This window comes from Trachurus trachurus, assembly GCF_905171665.1.
Source record: "Trachurus trachurus genome assembly, contig: scaffold_103_arrow_ctg1, whole genome shotgun sequence".
Lineage (NCBI taxonomy): Eukaryota > Metazoa > Chordata > Actinopteri > Carangiformes > Carangidae > Trachurus > Trachurus trachurus.
Window position 1 is genome coordinate 102,816 of NW_028155246.1, and position 21,553 is coordinate 124,368.

General features: G+C 39.9%; 1 long non-coding RNA gene across 1 annotated transcript; it reads right to left on the reverse strand.

Annotated features, from left to right (window-relative positions):
* Nucleotides 1-19,158: 19,158 nt before the first annotated feature.
* Nucleotides 19,159-19,806, reverse strand: LOC311007938. Its single transcript, XR_014596447.1, has 3 exons — nt 19,709-19,806; nt 19,515-19,612; nt 19,159-19,261 (listed from the first exon to the last, which is right to left on the reverse strand). It is a non-coding gene; the product is annotated as an uncharacterized lncRNA (long non-coding RNA).
* Nucleotides 19,807-21,553: the final 1,747 nt, after the last annotated feature.

The window sequence follows — 21,553 nt, forward strand, 5'->3', positions numbered from 1 at the left end:
TTTGTAATTCCCGGAATTCAAGGAGACCTTGTATCCCTATAATGTCCTGGAGTGTATTTACTCCCTTATCACTCCACTGGGGGAAATAAATGGGTTTCCCATCTATTAAAAGACTAAAATTATGAAAGATTGGAGACTGACGAAAAAATTTTGAGTGTATTTTTGCAAACTGTTGGACTTTAAGCCACACAGTGAAGAGACAGGAAATAATTGGTCCAAAGTCACGTTTCACTAGCTTATGAGAAATATTAGAATGTATCAAGTTATGCAGGCTATATGGAGATGTTAATTTCTCCTCAATAGGGAGCCATGAAACCTGACTGTTTGGATTTAACCAGACAGCAAGTGGACGTAGGACAAAGCTCCATGAGTACCACTCAAAATTGGGCAAGTTCACACCACCTGCTGATTTGTGCCTTTGCAATGTAGAGGTTTTAATTCTCGTTTTTTTCTTGTTCCAGAGAAACTGATTTATGATAGAATGCAACTTTTTCCAATAATTGTTTGGAGGGGCAAGAGGGATCATTGAACTTATAAAATTTACACGTGGCAAAACATTCATCTTAATCACCGATAGTCTAGAATGAAAGGAAGTAGGGAGTTTACCCCATTTCGTTAAAGGGATAGTTCAACATTTTGGCAAATTGGCCCATTGCCATAATCGCTATAGTCATAGCAGTAGGTTCATTACCTTTAATTGTAGGTGTAAGCTATTTTCAGTACGGCGGAGCGCAGCAGCTGGCTGCTCAGAGCTACGCTATGGAGGCTAATGGAATTTCTTGGTTTCCCTTATTAAACTCATCAAATTCAACATCCCAAAACTCCACAGCGCTTTTGTAAACAAGTTGTGACCTGCACAACCACCACGCTATGAGATAATGACGGAACGATACGAAACGGAGCCGTTTTCGAGGTAAATACAGGGTAAATACGGAGACTGCTTGCTGAAAAACTGTCCCTGAACGCAACGCGCATCAGCGGTTTTGTATGAATTTACCTCGAAAACGGCTCCGTTTCGTATCGTTCCGTCATTATCTCATAGCGTGGTGGTTGTGCAGCTCACAACTTGTCTACAAAAGCGCTGTGGAGTTTTGGGATTTTGTATTTGATGAGTTTGATGAGGGAAACCAAGAAATTCCCTTAGCCTCCATAGCGTAGCTCTGAGCAGCCTGCCGCTGCGCTCCGCCGTACTGAAAATAGCTTACACCTACAATTAAAGGTAACGAACCTACTGCTATGACTATAGCAATTATGGCAATGGGCCAATTTGCCAAAATGTTGAACTATCCCTTTAAGTCTTCCTCTACATCCTTCAAAGCCTTATTATAATTATTTATGGTTATCAAATCCAAAGAAGGAAAGATAGAAACACCTAAATATTTAAAATTAGTGACAACAGGTATAGGAAAATTTAAAGTAGGAGTCTGATCGCTTTGTTTACCCAGTAACATTAATGCTGATTTGCTCCAGTTGATTTTATATCCAGAGATATTACTAAAGGTCTCAAATATTTTCATCAGATGTGGAAGTGATTCTGCCAGATTCTTTATGAAAATTAAAATATCATCTGCGAATAAAGAAATAGAATGAGGTGCGTCACGTACAGTGATCGGCTCTATAACCTCTGACTGCCTTATTGCCTGAGCTACAGGCTCTAATGACAGTGAAAATAGAAGAGGGGACAATGGGCAATGGGCATCCCTGACGTGAAGACCTCGAAATTGAGAACCTAGGAGAACAAATATTACCCGTTATCACTACAGCAGAAGGATTAACATACAACAGTCTGATCATGAGAATAAAGTTATCACTAAAGCCCATATGTCGGAGCACAGACCACAAGTAGCACCACTCCAGCCGGTCAAAAGCTTTCTCAGCGTCCAAAGTAAGAATAGAACTATTATTTTCTGAACTGGAGGCTGATGATCTTGCATTTTAATAAGCTACAATATTTAATATGCATTTTAATAAGCTACAATAAAAACAAAAACCTCCCAAATCTCAGCTGCTTAACCTGTAACTTGGAGGGTTTGTTTTTTCTTCTCTAATAGGCCTATGTATTTGTGTATGAGAAACAGTGTCTCAGATGAAAAAATAAAATAAAATCAGAAGGACACGTCTTACTATAACGTAATCAATCAATGTCGGAAAAGCGGAATGTTTGAAAAAAATAGTAAAGTGCCGCTACTCCGACAATGAAAAAAAAAATGTCGGAATAGTGGGACGCTTGAAAAATAATGTTAATGCCGCTATTCCGACAATTAGAAGTCAATGTCGAAATAGCGGCATGTCGGAATAGCAGCATGTAACCCCCTGCCCCATACCCCTTTGCTCGGGCCACCTCCTCCACCTGGAGAAACATTTAATATATCACCATTTAATATGTCACCGTGGCAAGGGCGGAAAGGGAGGTGGCGGCCCTCAAAAAAGCAGCAGAAATCATCCAGCTTGCCAAGTTGCTGCAGGTTTTGAATCATCCTTGTTCTGGTGGGTAACCATCAACAAGAATGTGGATAGAGTTAATTATGTCCACTTTAATGTTCAAAGACTTAATAACTTAACCAGAGATGCCATAGCTGGCCTGCACGAACAACTGTCTGCAACTTCACTGATGACTTACCAAAATAGTGTAGCCATGGATTTTCTTTTAGCTGAGAGAGGTGGTGTATGCTCCATGTTTGGCCAGGACTGTTGTGTGTTCATTCCTAATAACACTGCTCCAGACGGCTCTATAACTCGAGCCCTTTCTGGCCTCAAAACTATGTCTGAAGAGTTAGCAGAACACTCAGGGATAGAGAATCCGTTAGCTGACTGGTTAGACAAAGCATTTGGCAAATGGAAATCTTTGATTTCATCAGTAATTCTTTCACTGATTGCAGCAGTGACCCTGTTAACATTATGTGGATGTTGCTGCATTCCATGCATCAGGCACCTCTGTCTAAAATGTATTACTACAGCTATTAATGATAAATTCCCTACACCACCTCTTTACCAGTTAGTACAATACCCTGGAGAAGTGATGCCGCTGGTCTCCCTCTCTGAGCCCGGAGAGGACGAGACTGAAGAACCCAAATCTGAGGATGATGAAGACCCTTACTTGTACACCTGAACCTAGGCCTGGGACAATAATACATTTTGCTGGACCATATATTGTCCCACAAATTATTGACAATAAACGATATTATTGACAATTTTTTTTTAGAACAAATTAACCACTAATATAATAATAATATTTCATAATAATGCAAGTAGTCCCTTTTAAATGCGATAAACTTTTATTTCTCATGAGTATTTTTTTTTTAACCATTGTAATTGGAATGACAAGAACTTATATAGCTACTATCCTAAATAAATAAAATAAACAAAAAATAATTAACAGTGCAGCTCTTCTGTCCAATAACGTTACACACCTGAAGCTCCACTTTTCATTCAAACAAACTAATATGACTTCCACAGGCGTAAGATTTCATCAATGAGACCAGCATTTATCTCCTAAAAAATATTAAACCAGCCGGCGGTAAACCTCTAAAATCCTGCTGATAAGTTTTCTTAGTCGTTTTCTCCCCCAATGACGGAGGTTGACCGGCCAGTGAGCTGCTGCAGGCGGCTGCAGACTGTGGGAAGCCCCGCTCCTCCTGCTCGCTGCTAACACATTAGCTCCAAAAACGTCGGAGGAAATCTCCTAACAGGCGATATGTGGATAAACTGACCACAGACTGGGGATCTGAACTGTGACTTTCTCGCATGAAAAAATATTAAAACTTTATAAAGTGACGTGTTAACAGCGCGGCAGCGAGAATTACAGTAAAATAGCTTTTTAGCTGCTTAGCTTTACAGCTAGCGCTGCCGGTTGCTGCCAAATGCATTCTGGGAAACAAAGATCCTGGATGACTGAAAAGAGGGTTCACTCCTTTCATTCTGCAAAACAAACGCCCAGGTGCTGAGACCGATGCACAGAGTGAAGCCTCTTGTCATCCAGCCTGGTTGGAGGCCAGAGACCAGGAAAACAAATACGTGCGCATGCACATGGCGATTTATCGAGGCCGGAAAAACTATCGAGTTCATTTTCATTTATCGTGCGATTAATTGATTTATTGATTATCGTCCCAGGCCTACCTGAACCCTTTCCCTATACATGACAAACTGCTAAGGCCTATTACATTTTTTACATATAGTTCTCGCACGTAGAGGCGTGAGACTTATAGTTTTTCTTTTTAGTTAGGATGCTCAGTGCAGAGTTCTGCTAGGGCTTTAAAGACTGTGGTTTTAATGTGTTTTGTTAAAAAGAAAAAAAAATGTTTTTACTTACCAATCATGAGACTGTTTAAATATTTCCACATGCGTGTGCAATGAAGAAATGCTTGCTGCTGGTAATTGCAAAGAAGAACAGCTTACACATAGTTGCTCACATATAGGCTGCTATTTTGCAATAAAGACCTGCTTACACACAATATTTGATTTAGGTGATTGTTGATATGACTGATTTATATCAAAAGGGGGATACATACAAAATCTCCTGCCTGGTTGTGTTACATCTTAAAGAATGTGGTCACCTGCAGTTTGGGGGCCTGCTGGGATGGCTACTGCCAGTAGATGTGATACAATACAGCAGTGGCGGCTGGTGAAAAATATTCTAGGTGGGGCTGTTCGTCCCTGAAGTTTTTGGTGACCATCTTGATAAAAGAACCCCAAACCCATTTTTAGGGATAAACATTAATTATTTATTATTGCCTTAATAAATCAGCAGTTTGACAGATAATGACAATGAACAAACAGTAGTCTTTCACTGGTGGCACACAGTGGACGTGAAATATATTAGCAAATACTCTTAATACAAAAATATTGTTATTAAAAGGCATGTGTATGATGTAACCTACAGCAGTGATTAATGTTAACTATAGACAAAGTGTGACAGGAACACTATAGGAGGAACATAACGTGATTAAGTTTGGTCTGACCTTGCTGATGTGAGATGTTAACTTAACTGCTGCATTATCAGGTTTGATGACGAGTCTAACTGTGAACGTACTGGTCACACCTGTAAACATATTGAACAGTGCGCTGCAGCCTGATGCTCCGCATCACAGACGTCCTGTCACAGCCTGGGTGAGTAGTTTCCCCTGGTGTCACTCAGGAATAACAGTGTCCAGTCCAGTGTCCCAGAAGCTGGATGAACTAATAAAAACGCTCTGGGACGAGCTGTTAACGCACCGCGGACGAACCAACAGCATGTAGTCCAGAAGTTGGCTCCGAGCATCAAGAGAGAGCAGGCTCTGACGTGCCGGTTAACGGTGCTCCGGTCCTCCGGTGCTCCTCTCACACACTACACGGCCTCCTGTCACATCATAACAGCCTCCCGCCACCGGCCCACAGAGTTTTATCCACCTGTTCATTGTATTTCCTCACCGTGAAACTGTGTTTTTCATCCAGCTGTGAAGCTCTGCTGCTAGTCCTGCCTACCATGGCTAACGTTAGCTGACAGCACCGTTCATGTGTCCCTTGAGAGTTCATGTTTTGTAATCCGTTCAGATAAATAGGTCTCTAACTCCAGTAACAGTCCGTGTGGTATCTGTCCTCACTGTTTAAAAAAAAAAGTAAATTATACGGGAAACAGAATTTGAAACTGATGAAAACTCTGTAGCCATCCTGCTACCGAGGACAGCTCCTCGGTTAATTTCCCCCTCGATTTCTGGTTGCCACGGGAGACCAAACTGTTTGGTTTGGGGCGATATTTTCTGCGCCCCAAAGGCATAAAATCCGACGACGCTGATTGGCTAAATTACCTGTTGCTCCGTATATTTTTTACTTAGCAACAGTCACTGATTGGCTGAGCCGGTACACTGCTCGGGCGACTTCTGCAGCGCCCCAGACACAGAGACAGTAAATGAACCTGTAGGCAAATTAGCCTCTAAATAATGGTTTAATTTTATATACAGCTCGATTTTAAGAATTCCTATCACATTCACATGTACAATAAGAAAAAAATATTAATTTTAAATTATTATTTCGGAAAAAATAATAATCATTAAAATTCACTTTTCATCAGGGGGGGCGGCGCCCGAGCGCCCTCTATTGACCAGCCGCCACTGCAATACAGGGATAACGTCCCTACTTCTATTTGATTGACATAATAAAATTATGTCAAAAGGGGGATTGTTACAATTGGATCTGTTCTGGGACGTTATGTACTTTGTTTTTATACTTCAATGACGTCATGTATGCTTTGAGATATCATGTATTCTAATTTAGTACTTGAACGCACATAACCTGATGTGTGTGAACATGAAGCCAGATAGTGTGACTGTAGCCTGATAACCAAGGACATACTGTAACTGCAGAGTTCTCTTAGTCTGTCAGTTAGGTCTGTTGCATTAGATACACGCCTGAACAACAACACACACATCATGTTGCTTATCACATTCTGAGAACATCCAACCTCTGTACGGGGCAGGCCCAGCCCAAGAAGATAAATGTGACCCATTTCCTGAAATCTGGACTCACTCCTGACCGAGATCCTGCGAGAGCTCTGTCACTCTGAGTCCAGCGCTGATGTACTTTATCTGTGACCTGAGTAAACTCTACTACTTTTGTACGAAAGACTTCTCTGGTTTGTTCTTGGGCTTCCAATACAAAGAATCGGGACTAACAGACCTGCGGGCATCAAACCCCGCTCCGGCAATGGTCAGCAAATTGGACCTCGCAGATGAAGAGGAGGCAGAAGAACTGGCAGAGCAGGGCCCGAATCTCTGCCAAAAAACGACATGCAAGAGCGTCCGAAAACAGAAACGCAAACTTGAAAGAGAGTTGGCAGAGGTTCGTGCCATCAACGCCGACCTCTGTGTGAGTAACTAAGAAATGATTCCCAAAATGTTACACTGCAGTCCTGTTTTGTCTTGCTGGGTGTTTGCTAAGTATTTTCTCCTTCCGACCGAGCAGAAGAAACTACGGCAGAGCCAGGGGGGGCAGCCCCAGCCCGGAGGGTCTGGGATTAAGAAACCCCGGCGTAGTGTCTCGGTGGTAGTGGTGAGCATTACCTAATGAGTATAGCTTTTGATTTCAGTTTACACTGAAGACCCACGTAGGACTCAGGGAGCAGCACCTCCGACGAGGAGGAGGAGGAAGAGGAGGAGGAGGAGGAGGAGGAGGAGGAGGAGGAGGAGGAGGAGGAGGAGGGGGAGGAGGAGAGCGGCAGCTCTGACAAGGAGGAGGAGGGGGAGGAGGAGAGCGGCAGCTCTGACGAGGAGGAGGAGGGGGAGGAGGAGAGCGGCAGCTCTGATGAGGAAGGGCAGCAGCAAGTCACACCCAAGCCCCCTGTTTCTGCCAAGGCCAAGGACAGCAGCAGCATCTCTGAAGAGGAAGAGCAGCAGGTGGGGCCCAAAGCCCCCGAGGAGAGCGGCAGCTCTGAAGAGGAAGAGCAGCAAGTGAGGCCCAAAGCCCCCGAGGAGAGCGGCAGCTCTGAAGAGGAAGAGCAGCAAGTGAGGCCCAAAGCCCCCGAGGAGATCGGCAGCTCTGAAGAGGAAGAGCAGCAAGTGAGGCCCAAAGCCCCCGAGGAGAGCGGCAGCTCTGAAGAGGAAGAGCAGCAAGTGAGGCCCAAAGCTCCCGCCGAGGCCGACACCACCTCCGGGGAGCTGGTGATCAACTTTGTTAGTATCACATGTGTTTATCCTTTGTTTTCAGTTCACATGCACAGTGATGTTGATAACTCTAGTGTGTGCATTTGTCATTTCAAACTATCCAGAGTGGAATAAGTGAAGGGGAGGAGGCAGAAGCAGAAGAAGCTCCAACTCCCCAACAAACTGACTCAGTCTCAGCCCCGTCCCCACCCCCAGCAACAACCCCGGAACAACCATCCACTTCAGTCGCACCCCCGTCAACATCACCACCCAGCAAGTGCAAAGTAAAAAAGAGGCTGGATTACAGCAGCGAGGGTGAGAGCGGGAGCGAAGTAAGTGAAATGGTTAGCTTCATCAACAATTTCAGACATCTTTAGCAATTTTATGAATTGTTAACCATGTTTTCATTTCCTAGAAGTCAGGGGGGCAGAGGCAATGAGCCCAGCCCTAAAACCCATGCACAATGCCCTGAGGAAACACATGGAGGGCAAATCAAAAGCATCAAAACTGCGGACCATTTCCTTCGGGGCATCCCTTGATAAGAAATTACACATTCTATATGTGTGCGGGCGTGTGTAAAGTGATTTCTTGCTACATTTGTGTGTTCTCATGCCTTTCACAGAGAAGTACCTAGCCTCATACGAGGAGTTCCTCCGGTGCCCCGAAGGGACACCGAAGATGCAGCAGAACGCCGTGTCAAAGGGGGCTAGTGTAGCAGTTGTGAAATGGTTGCTTATAGGCTGAAGGATGACATCACCATGGATCTGAGTTGGTTCATTTATTCTGCAAAGGCAGCACAGGGGCAGAGTCAGGAAACACACAGTTGCAGGTAGAAACAGTCTGCCTCCATAACAAGAGCAGCCATAGTTTTTTTCCTTTTTTCCTGCTCTTTACTGTATTGTTTGTCAAAATACAAAAATAAATGAATAAATGAATAAATAAATAGTAATAATAATTTTAGAGAAAAGATTCCAGAATGGAAACGAAAATAATCACATAAATTAATGTCTTTTACCCACTTGTAAATAATAATTATTAGAAAAACAGAATAAAAATCACCATGAAATTATTAAATAAAAATATTCCATACTTTTCCTCTACACAAGGACAATAATAAAAAACTGAAATAATGTGTGCTCTAGTGACGTTTTTACAGCTTTGACCAAACTCAACTCTCATATATTTACCACAAACACATCTCAGAAATCACATTTCAAAGCATTTTTCAGACAAAACGCACCTGCAAAGGCAGCACAGGGGCAGAGTCAGGAAACACACAGTTGCAGGTAGAAACAGTCTGCCTCCTACGACAGGCCACAAAACACACACACGGGAGACGTCACGTTAAACCGGAACTACAGCCGCTTTTTCACGGTAAAAAACAATTGAAAACACAGTAACACATTAATAAAAGGCTGTCGTTACTTTAGCGCACACCCAGCTAGCAGGGAACGTTCCCACAACTTTGGCTAACATTCCCTACAAGTTCTGTTTGTGTTTTAAAGAAAACATTTTCATCTAATGTTTAAAGAACATTATAATGATGTTTATTATTTCAAACAATGTTCCTGTATTGTTAAATGTTAACAAAGATAGAACGTTTTAGATGAAACATTCTAAGGATGTTTTGGGGATGTTGGTGAGGTAAACAATTATAGAATGCTCCTCTATAAAACATTACCTAAATGTTCCATAATAACAAAGGAAAAACATGATCAGAAAAACATTTTAAAAACATTTTCAGGATGTTATTAAGGCCTCTGATTGCAATATGTTATTTTAAAAACATTCTTACAACATTATACAATAACAAAGAAGGAACATTCTTAAAGCAATATTTAAAAAATGTTTTCAGGATGTTATTGATACTTCAGATTACACAATGTTCTTTTCCAAAACATTTCTGCAATGTGATATGTTAACAAATGTAGAACATTTGTCTAAACATGTTTAAGATGTTCTGGGGATGTTGTTGAGTTAATGGATTATATAATGTTCTTCTAGAGAACATTTCCCTGATGTTAGAGGAAAACCACAAAGGAACATTCTCAAAGCAACATACAGAAAACATTTTCATTATGTTATTAAGGCCTCAGATTATATTATGTTATTTATAAAACATTCTTACAATGTTATATGATGATAAACAAAGAATATGCACAGTGCAATATTTTGAAAATGTTTTCAGGATGTTATTGATACCTCATATCAGAAATAGAATGTTTGTGTAATGTCATTTATGAACAAAGGAAGAACGTTTTACCCATAGCATTTTGAGGATATTTTAGGGACAATGTTTAGGTAACAGATTACAGAATGTTATTAATAAAATATTCCCACAATGTTAATTGATATCACATGAAGAACATTTTCAAAGTAATATTTCAAAAATGTTTTCAGGATGTTATTGATACTTCAAATTACACAATGCTCTTTTCCAAAACATTTCTGTAATGTGATATGTTAACAAACATAGAACATTTGTCTAAAACATGCTTAGGATGTTCTGGGGATGTTGTTGAGTTAATTGATTATTGAATGTTCTTCTAGAGAACATTTCCTATGGAGGTAGATTTGTGTCTTTATTATTCAATCAAAAAAAAGGTTGCTTCAATCAAAAAATATATTTTCAATCAAAAAAACCCGTTTCAATCAAAGAAAAAAAGTGTTTGAATGCAAAAATATATTTGAGACTCAAAAAAATGCATTTGAACACTATTTTTTTTTGCTTGAAAATGTTTTTTTTGATAGAAGTGAAGGTTTTTTTGTTTGAAGCAACTTTTTTGATTGAAGTATTGTTGTTTTGTGTTTGGGCCATATTATGGGTAGGACATTTGTGTCTTTATAATTCAATCAAAAAAGAAGTTGCTTCAAACAAACAAAAAATATTTTCAATAAAAAAATCACTTCAATCAAAAAATAAACCTTTTCAATCATAGAAAAAATGTTTTTGAATGCAAAAAAATATTTGAGACTCAAAAAATTGCACTTGAACACTTTTTTTTTTTATTGAAAATGTTTTCTTTGATTGAAGTAATCTTTTTTGTGTTTGGACCATGTTATGGGTAGGACATTTGTGTCTTAATTATTCAATCCCAAAAAAGTTGCTTCAATCAAAAAAAAAACATTTTCAATCAAAAAAAAAATATTTTCAATCAAAGAAAAAACTGTTTAAATGCAAAAAAAAAAAAAAATCATTTGAAGTGTTTTTTTTTTTGATTGAACTTTCTTTTTTTTTGAATGAAGTGAAAAAAGTTTTGAAGTCGTTTTTTTTTTTTAAATCATTTTGACACAAACGTACCGCAGTGGGCGGGTGCTTCCCCATTGGTCAGACATGTTTGAGTGACAAGTGTCTACACCAACGACGTCTTTCTGACAAGCAAGTCATGGTCGCCACTCGCCAGCGAGCCAGGAAGCAGTGGTGGAGTTGTTGGTAAGTAGATAAAACCGTATTAAAATGATTGGTGTCACGTTATTAGCCTACTCTGTTTGATATTTCGATTAACATACAGCTTGCTAACTTAGCTCACGTTGACTAATTTGTGTGATGGTGTTAGATATCTGACGCCTCATATTGTCAGGCAGGCTAGCAGGGTGCGCTAACGGCTAATTGAATTGTTTATTTCACTTAAGTAACGTTACAGAGGCTTGCTATGTGCTAGTGCTATATTGTGTTATAATACGTAACGTCATTAGTGGTCAAACAACAGTCCACAGGCCAACTGTTGCCCACAGCGCTGCCTGTTTAGCAGCAACAGGTCATGCAGAGCCTGAGTCTATCTTCTCACACAGCCCACAGGATTACAGCTATTTGACCGTCCCGCTCTCTCTCTCGCTCACGGGTAGTGGTCTCCCCACCATCACAGTCAAATGCTCGCAGACACAGAGGCAGATGCTGTTATTTTGAGAGCGGGGCTTACATATGCCGTCCCGTACGGAAAATAATGTTGCATACCACCGGTAACATGAATATATATTCCGTTGCTCGGTGCGCAAACTAGCTGTGTCAGGCATTATTTATAAGTAGCCTAATGTCCCGCACAACTCCACATGGAAAACTGGCAGTTCAATGAAGTGATGCTTATTGTCTGACATAGTGTACAAGTAGTTACTAGCTTAAAGTATTGTGCCAATAATGATCCTTCTGGTAAATTTGGCATTCAGTTGAGACACAAAAGCTCTTAGTTTAATGAAAATCCTTGGAAAAGAAGACAAGATGGTTTGTTTAATTAGTATTCATTTATTTAGATTTCTAATATCATATAGTATTGTCCTGTCAACCCATTACAAGTCTTGCCTTATTCAGTGTTGATTTATTGACATGTTTATGTAAGATGTTTTATTAGAAGGTGTGTGAGTGAAAGTTCTCTGAAGTTGTATTTTTCTATTTTATTGCAATGCTGATTGATAATGTAGGACTCTGGTCCTGGCTTGGCCTAAGTTTTGGTGTCTCTAGGTGCTGTGCTCTGTAGGCATGACACATTAATTTCTTTATGTGATACTTTATTTTTTGCATCAAATTATTTGAAGTATTGATAAGCAGTATTGATATCGATACAGGTATTGCTGCACTCTCAATTATAACTGCTCAATAGTGTCGTATGGTTACTTTTATTATACAAGCCATCAATTTTGATGGCTTGTTAGTGTAACCGTTAAGCATAATGGCATTAATGCTATATATAGCGTACACTTAGCCAGATATTTTTTTTTTTTTTTTTTTTTTTTTTAAGTAGCTAACTAGCTAAAGCCTTAAGTAGCTGAAATTAAGTTGTCTCGTGTCTCTGTCTGCAGCAACACACACACACACACACACACACACACACACACACACACACACACACACACACACACACACACACACAGACAACGATAGCTACCTACATTAACTGCAACATCTTTCCAGGCAGCAGATGGACTAATTGTTTTTCCTGTTGATCAAATTATGTTTTTTTAGGCCAAGAACTCCACTAAAACTTTTTGGAACAGGATTGCTTAATAAAGGTAAGAATGGATGGGTAGATTTTATTTATGGTTTTGCTCTTTTTATGTGTCTGGTGTATTGTAGGTCATAACCATTTTCACAACAGCCATCTTTTCTCCCTCCCATTTAGAAAGACCAATACTACACATCACCTCTGCTGCTGATTCTCCATTTTGGGGTTGTGCTCCCCATTATCTATTGCAGGTAATGCACTGACTATCTCATACAAGTACACTTATACATGAATTTCAAAATTGCTCCTCTTATAATGCTAAATTTTAATTTGCAGGCATCCGATGGCACAACAGCTCTTACTGAGGTTAAGGGATAGGTTGGTTTCTGTCATCAATAGAGTACCCATTGATTTTGAGTACCTCCTGTTTGTGTGCACTCAAGAGTTGCAGTTTATTCAAGCTGGCACACAATACATGGATATTCCCGCAGAGCTGGCTGATGGTCTGCAACAGTTGACTTTAGTGCTCAGTTCACATCTGTCACAGAATCCTGTTCCTCCACTATTTAATGATGTAGCCACCACTTGTTGGAGTGGGAATGTAGGACGGCCAGAACTACAAATGAGTCGTGACACACTACAGACGTTGCTGGATACCTCTTTACCTCTAGTTCATTTAGTAGAAATGCATGGCATTTCACGGTCAACCCTTTACAGAAGAATGAAGGACCACAACATGTCAGTGAGGGCATGCTATTCTGTAATTTCTGATGAAGAATTAGACCAGAAAGTCAGGGCTATTAAGGCAAGGATGCCGCATGCAGGCTACAGAATGGTCAAAGGAAGTCTCCAAGCAATGGGCCTTCGTCTTCAATGGAAAAGAGTGAGGCTGTCTTTGCAGCGTGTAGATGGTGCAGGTATCACTGCCAGGATGATCCAGCTTCGTTGCATTGCTCGACGAAGATACTCTGTCCCTGCTCCCCTGTCTCTCGTCCATGTTGATACAAATCATAAACTGATAAGGTAAATTAATGTCTTGTCTGGCAGAACTTATTTTACGTTTGTATGACGTTGCTTGTTGACCAATTTACTGTGTTGTATGATGTGGGAGTTCTACATACATGTAATACACAATGAATTATATATTTTTTCAAATGCATTTTTTAAAGGTATAACATCGTCATCTTTGGAGGAATAGATGGATTTTCCAGGAAGGTAGATATTTTATTTTCTATTCATTCACAACATATTTACCCTTATGAACAACTCCAAAACATACATGGTATGCGTCTACCTCTTTCATAGATTTTGTATCTGGACGCAGCAGCTAACAACAAAGCAGCAACTGCTTTTGGCTTCTTCATGGAGGGTGTTCAGAGAAATGGATGGCCCTCAAGGTATATATTCAAATTGCAGGAGAAATAAAAGAACGACGTGCTGCTGTACATTATGAAGTTATGTCATATATGGGGGGGAAAAGCATTTGCTTTTCTTTCAGAGTGAGAGCTGATCAAGGGGTGGAAAATGTCGACATAGCCAGGTGCATGTTTACTGTCCGAGGAACAGGCCGTGGAAGCTTTATTGCAGGCAAAAGTGTCCATAACCAGAGGTAATTAAATGAACTTGTCGCATCTACACTTGACATCTGCTTTTTTGATAATCCTTCTCAGAGTGGAGGAGTAAGCAGTGCTCTGCTGCTTAGCAACAATAGACCATTTTTTATAGCAGCTCCTTTGAGAGAACTGAAGGTAAACTTGTATTGTATTAATGTGACTAACAGGAAGCATTAATTACATTATCAATTTGTGTCAATCATGTGTCAGTCTGACCGCATGTTGGTTTACCCTCTTCTGTCAAGATGGCTGCTTTCAACAAGCTCCATGGTATGCTGGTTATAGTTGGCAGTCATCTTTTACATTGAACAGTGGTCACAAACCTTGGCACAGATTTAAGCTTGCTCTCTCCTATACTCTCCATTCCTGATTGAAATTTCCTGGTGTGAACTGGCGGACACACACACACCGGCATAAAAGTGGCTGCACCACTTAAAAGCCATAAATGCCATTTACTTATGAACAGACAGCACCAGTGTTTCTTATTCTAACCATTGTCTGTCTGCCTTTTTTCAGGGTGGAACGCTTACGGAGAGATGTTTGGAATTCTGTAACATCAAAGTACTACAACGCACTACACAGCTTGGAAGAAGAGGGCTTCATTGATCTGTCTAATGCGATCCACCTCTTCTGTGTGCAATATGTGTTCGTACCTCGTCTGCGGTCAGATCTACAGCATTTCACAGACAGTTGGAACAACCACCCGATCCGCACAGAGGCAAACCTTACACCTCAACAGATGTGGAACATTGGAATGCTCCAAGCACCTGTGCCTGAGCCAAATTATGCAGAGGTGGGCATGTAATACTTGATTGGCATGGCAGTTTTTCCCTTAAGCACTTTGTCTATTATCATTAATTTGTTTGTTGGGCCATGCAGCTGCAGCACATAGACCATCAGGAGGAGGTATCTGAAGACACTGACCATGGGATTGTTGTTCCTTACATTCCATCCCCCCTGTCTGCAGAGAATCTTGCTCTGCTGCAACATGAAGTGAATCCTAACTCTGACTCCTTATCCTTTGGTCAGGATATATACCTGCGTGCTCTTCAATTTGTAATGAGTGAGTGACGCTCCACACTATTAAGTGCTTAATGATTATAGCAAACATGTTTTGAAACAATACAAATACACAGCTAATCATTTCAATGTTATGATTAAAAAAGGGGCACTAAGAAAATGTCTTTACTTTTTACAAATTCCTAGAAATAAATTTTAAACATATTTTTCTAAATGCGTTCCAAAAACCAACCCAACCTTTGTATGTTGAAACCCACAGCCCATGCGTAAATGGACAGACACCACTCAGCTTTGAATGAAGGTAACTAACACATGGTTACTCACATACACCATGAAACGTTACACTACAGGCATTTAAGTATTTTCTGTCAATGTCCAAAATTTAACCTATATATAATAATCTAAAACCTGATTACTATAACATATAAAACTATTTGTTCTGCTAGACCCCTCCCCCTTTCAACAGCATAAAGAGCAACAGTATAACCCACTGCAGCCCTAACACGCCTGGGGCTGCATGATGGATCACTACACCACCTTACAGATCACCTCCACAAGTTCATCAATGTCCTCTTCTGCCTCCCCGGCTTCCTGTTCCTGTTAAAGAAGTCCTACACCACTTCCTCCACCGACCGAATGAGGTCTTAAAAGTATTTTGAGGTCTATAAAAAGTCTTATAAAAGGTATTGAAATAAACTTTTGCATTCCTGCATATACCCCGTATAATAAGTTTGAAAATACATTTTAAATATGAAATGTTATTGCATGTCTGTTATATTGATTTTTACGTGAATTTTTGAAATGTGAAGCAGTTGGAAAACATGTTTTTAAAAATTGTTTATGTTATTGCTAGTAGTTTTATTTTTGTTGTTCATAATAGCACAGTATTTGGAAGTGGTCATTTTTGATCAACAATGAATACGTCCAAGGATCTTTAAACCCTAAAATGATAACTAGTGTTGGTCTTTCATTTCCACATTGTGATGTTTCCCCAAACCATATTTTATTTGCCATAAATCAGAAAGATAATGTATGGAATGTGTGTTGTGGAGCTCTCAAAGCTGCTGATCCTGCTGCTGCTAGCTGTCCATATGAGAAAAACATTCATAAATTATGATTAAATGATAATTAGAGCATTAAAACATAATCTTCAGGAAATGGTGATTTTGAGGAAAACTTGCAATGATGTAACAGAATATGTTTCATATAAAATGTAAAATTGTTTCATATAAAATTCCCATATAAATATGTAATTATACAGCAGGGGAATAAACGTAAGGTGACAGCACAAACAGCTGGTTTTACTGAACATTTGTTTTATATAAAGATTTTTAATTATCTGTTTTCGGTAAGTAGAATCATAACAATATGTAGGTCGAAACAAAATCCCTCTCTGATCAGCTGTGTACACATGATGATACAGATCAACCTGACACGTAAGGGGCTCTTCAATTCAGTGGTGCAGTGGTAGCACACGTCTCTCAGCTGGGACATGTGAGTTCAAGTCTCAATCTTTGCATTTTCCTTCTGTCGCTTCCACGTCGATTTGCCGGCGTTTAATCATCTGTTTGAAAAACGACCTAAGAAAAACTTTCATTTCAGCCCCTCTATTGCCTCAAATAGACGACAGGATGAACCTAACTCCAAGCGACGCTGAAGTTAGGTTCCGATTCGTCAGCTTCCGATTCAACCCGATTCGGTTCGTAATGTACAACATTAATCAGACGTGAGAAAGACATCAAAATGTTTGCTGGGTAATCATATCTGTATGTACACACATCTCTAAACATGAAAAATGCATAAACAGAAGGAGCATCAGACCCTCGCATCCTGACGAGAACCACTTTAATTCAAATTATTTTATTGCTGGAACAAAATACAGAACATTAATGACCTTACAGTAGATCCTGAATCGTCCTGCCGCCACATAGGAAGATTTGAATAGCCTAATCAATTAAGTTTGCTGCCTGCTTGTTGTGTGTAAAAACGATCGGTGAAAAATACAGTATATTCAATATAACAAGAATATTTAAAATGAACATTATCATATGACAATGAATTACATTATCGGCTCAAATAATAATAATTATTATTCTTATTATTAACAACAATTCTTATTATAGTAACAAAAGACTATAACTTTAACAAGATTTTTAACACCTCTATGGCACTTTCTGGTCTCTTCAGTGGTCAACACCTAATGTCAAATGTCAGACTTATACCCACCCTTCTCTGGGAAACAAGCAGAAATGCAAAGAAATACATCCCTCTTTAAATTTTGCTTTGTATAATTTTGAGCACAGTGTATCAGACACATGAGAGCAATAGCAACTGTCCAAACATTCAGAGCTTTTGAGTGTGTTGCCAATTGAAATTCTGCTGTCATGTTATCAGTTTCTGCTTGTTTCCCAGAGAAGGAGGGGGTGTCAATGCTGGTATACCATTAATTGTACAGTATATTTCAGAACGTTTCTATATGCAAGACTGATTGCAAGAAAATAACAGAACACCCAGCAGACAACAGGAGACATTTTGCAGGAGTGGTGATTACTAGTAGTCTGAGAGGATCAGGGTTGAACTAAAATTAACTGACTAAACACATCAGGTTTAGTAAAACAAAAAGTTAAACTCTATCAAACCTGGAACCATATCGGATTGCAATTTCAAGGTTGGACTTAAATGCATCACTATCTTTCAGATGTGCTGTGGGGAATGTTATAGTGGTGCTGCATGCACTCACAACAGGGTAGCACACTGTGTGCTTTGGCATGCGTTCAAGACAAGTGTGATCGAACAGGACTGTGATTTTGAAATTCTCCCTTTCTGAGACCAGCATGTGTCTGTGAGCCTGCCCCGTGAGCCACTGCATCACTCGAGGAACCGAGAGCGGTGCTCCATTGTCTTCTTCATCAGGCTGACTGGTGTCCCCATCTTTAGTTAAGCATAGTCAAATGCAAGAAAATGGTGAAAAAGTTTCATATTCAGTTTGATGGATGACATTGACATTGGTGCAGCTCAGTTGATTTGAAAGCAAAACGTGATTTTAGAAAAATTACCAAAAGCGGGGGGGAGTAAGCTGCACTAGTAGAACAAGCATAAATTGCACAGATTGTAGGTCGCTCATGTAGCGTACCCAGACTCCCCACAATGTCTGTGATTTACTTGCATATGACCTTAAACCAGCTGCTGTAGACATGGAGTAGCTCTGCTACCAACATGTAAAAATGTAATGCCAATACATACCCTCCAGCTCGAGAAGGAAATCTTGAAAGAAGTTCAGTATCTGCGTCTCTGTCCTTTGTTTTACTGAACCTGTCTCGCTCATCACTGGAGCCAGGCTGGAGATGATGTAATGTGAATCAACCTTGAAACATAAAGTACATTGGGCTGGTTAGTTTGGATTGCATCTTAGAAGTCAAGACAGACAAGAGCATAGCTAAAACCAATTATATTTAGCACACCAAACAGTATGAGACGTGATATTTAAGTGGGAGTCTAATTCTAAAATTTCATGCATTTCAGACAAACGGAAAGTCACTTGCCGTTAGATCACGAGTAAAATAGTGGGGCGAGGAAATAATGAACCACTTTAAATTGAACAGTAGAGTTATTATAGGTCGGAACCACCAATCAAAACAAAATCCCACTCCATAAATTGTCTAAGAGGGGGACTAAAATGGCTGTCTCTCAACTGAAGGTAACACAGAAAGCCATCTCCAAGTGTGGGGTGTGAGACAGGTTTTGGACTGGTTTTGGACTTAGGCATTCATGTTACTATTTTATAAATGTAGATTCTATATGCAGATTTTTATTTTACTGTGTAAAGCACTTTTAATCACTTTGTGCTTAAAATTTGCTATTTCAATACAGTTGCCTTGCCTTAGGCTCGTTAGCAAGACTGTGTTTTATGAGCACCCGTCTTGTTTATTTTACCTTGTCATCATCCCCAATCACGAAAAGATTCCGACATTCCTTGGGTTTCCTTTGCATGACTGACAGTAGTTGGTAGAGTTCAAGGCCTTCTTGCAGTTGTTGAAGCATTGGTGTACGCTTCGTGGTGGCATGTAGCAAAACAGCTCTAACAAAAAGATAGACATTGGACATTAACTTTAGTGCCTATCTTACTGCAGACTTTTTGAAAATATTGCTGAATCCCAGATTTGTGTGTCAAACGATTGTACGCAAGGTTTAAGCACAGATTTGTGCGTATGCACTGGCTGTGAATGAGGCCCAATGACTTTAACTTGTCATCTGTAGACCATGGTTGGCTCACTGCACCTTGGTAAAAATCCATGAAACGTTTGGTGAGCTATAGAAAAAACAATGCATACCTTACTATGCTGTCTTTGTGCTCCAAGGTGATGGGGCCCGTATATCCACAGTTAAGAATTTCCTCTGTGTACTGTGTCACGTCAGTTGCATTTTCAATCTGAAAGCATATTTTCCAAACATAACTTCCAGAAAAAATATTTTTCACACAAGACTTTCATAATGGGAAGGATATGCGCTTGAGATTTCAACACACCATTTCGATTAATGTGGACAACTCTGCATCATGCACATTTTCTTTTGTGATGTCCTTCAGTGTCCCGGTCACCAGATACTGGTAACACCACTCTTGAAGAAAGCTTGGAGGCGGTCCACCTTGGCCAAGGCTCACTGCAAATATTTCACCAGCAACTCTGGATATAAGAGGGGGAAATAAAAAAGTGATGCTATGACAAAATTATGTATTGACCTCCCTGTTCATTCACACCATTACCATGGATATATTTTTTTCCTCTATTATCTAAAAACTATGCTAGAGAAAGTTGCTTGTTGAAAATACTTCCATGTGAGTATATTCCTCCAGCAACAAGAGTCAGTTTGCCATTTAGGCCAACATCCTCTGTTTACCCCATGTGGTGAAGGCTGAAGGAATATAATTTAAATATGAAAGTGAATATTTAGGTTAATTGTGACTAATTTATCCATCCCAAAGATCACATTCTTCAGACTAAAACCACCTTGTGAGATCACAGTGACCTTAACCTTTGAACTCCAAAATCTAATTAGTTCAGAGTCCAACTGGACCTTCTGGCCACATATAATCAAATTCTGCCAAGCTGTTTGTCCTGAGATATCCAGTTACAAAGAGTAGGAAGTACTACACAAGTCCTTGCTTGTGTTGTAGGAACTCTCAATGTACGTCGCTTTGGATAAAAGCGTCTGCTAAATGACATCGTAACATTGTACTAAGCCGGATAAGACAAATACAATGCACGAGGTGAAAATATAAATTCATTCCTATGTACCCAAGTCCCTGTGACATACCAGCATCATGTCAGGGGGGTGCACTTGTACACCAAGGTGCCTCACGTTACAGAATCAGGAGATAAGTTCCTGGCTGGAATGGCCAGGAGCCAATATTTGGAATGGTTACTTACTATGTACCCAAAGTCACAGAGTCAAAGTGTCTTAAGACAAGATATGTAGAGGTGTACCACGAGCAATATCTTTTTAATGTAGTCTATTCCTCTAGCAGTGAGTAGTTGTACACACCATTATAGTATACACCATTGTGTAAATGCAAGTAAATAAGTAATACTGTTGATTAATATGAGAATATGAATAAGAGTAACAAACTTAAAATAGTTTTTGTCCAGGTCAGTGATGGAGTATTTTGGGATCTTCCCCTTCTTCCCCCCTTCAAAGAGGCGCGTCTCTATCCCAGCAACCATCTCTGTGGACATAAACAAACCAGAGAACAGCCTCAGTCACAGGGTTTTATTGTTGATTTGGAAGTATTACACACTTGTGACTGGCTTACTACTTACCAGACAGGAACTCCTTCCTTAATGCCCCAGTGTCGATGCCAGCTTCTCCTATGAAGGTAATTTTCAGTTTGTTCGCTGGGCCTCCAGTCTTCTGGCGCTGCCAAAGCTTTAGACCTCTCTCCAGCATGTTGTCCCTCGAGACACAAATGTTGAAGGTCTTCCCCGTCTCAACTTTTGAGTCAACCCAACGCAGAACATCTTCTTCACTGTTAAAATAAATTATTACATCTTAAAAATCTAAAGATATTTTGGCAGCAAAATCAAAGTTTCAAGATCCCTTTTCTTTTTTTTTACCATGAGATGTCATCTATTGGATCTTGTGTTGGTTCTTGCAGATCATGGGGACTTTCAGGTCCAGCATCTGGGCTCCATACAGGACTACAACTAAGAATGGAAGTTACAATGAATTCCATCTAATCACAGCAAACTAAAAAATGTGATGTTATTATATGCAAAGGACATACACCACTTGTCTGTTTTATTTATTTATTTTTATTTTTTACTCTTAAGCACATTGAGTCTGCACCTGTCGCACGAAATGTGCTATATAAATA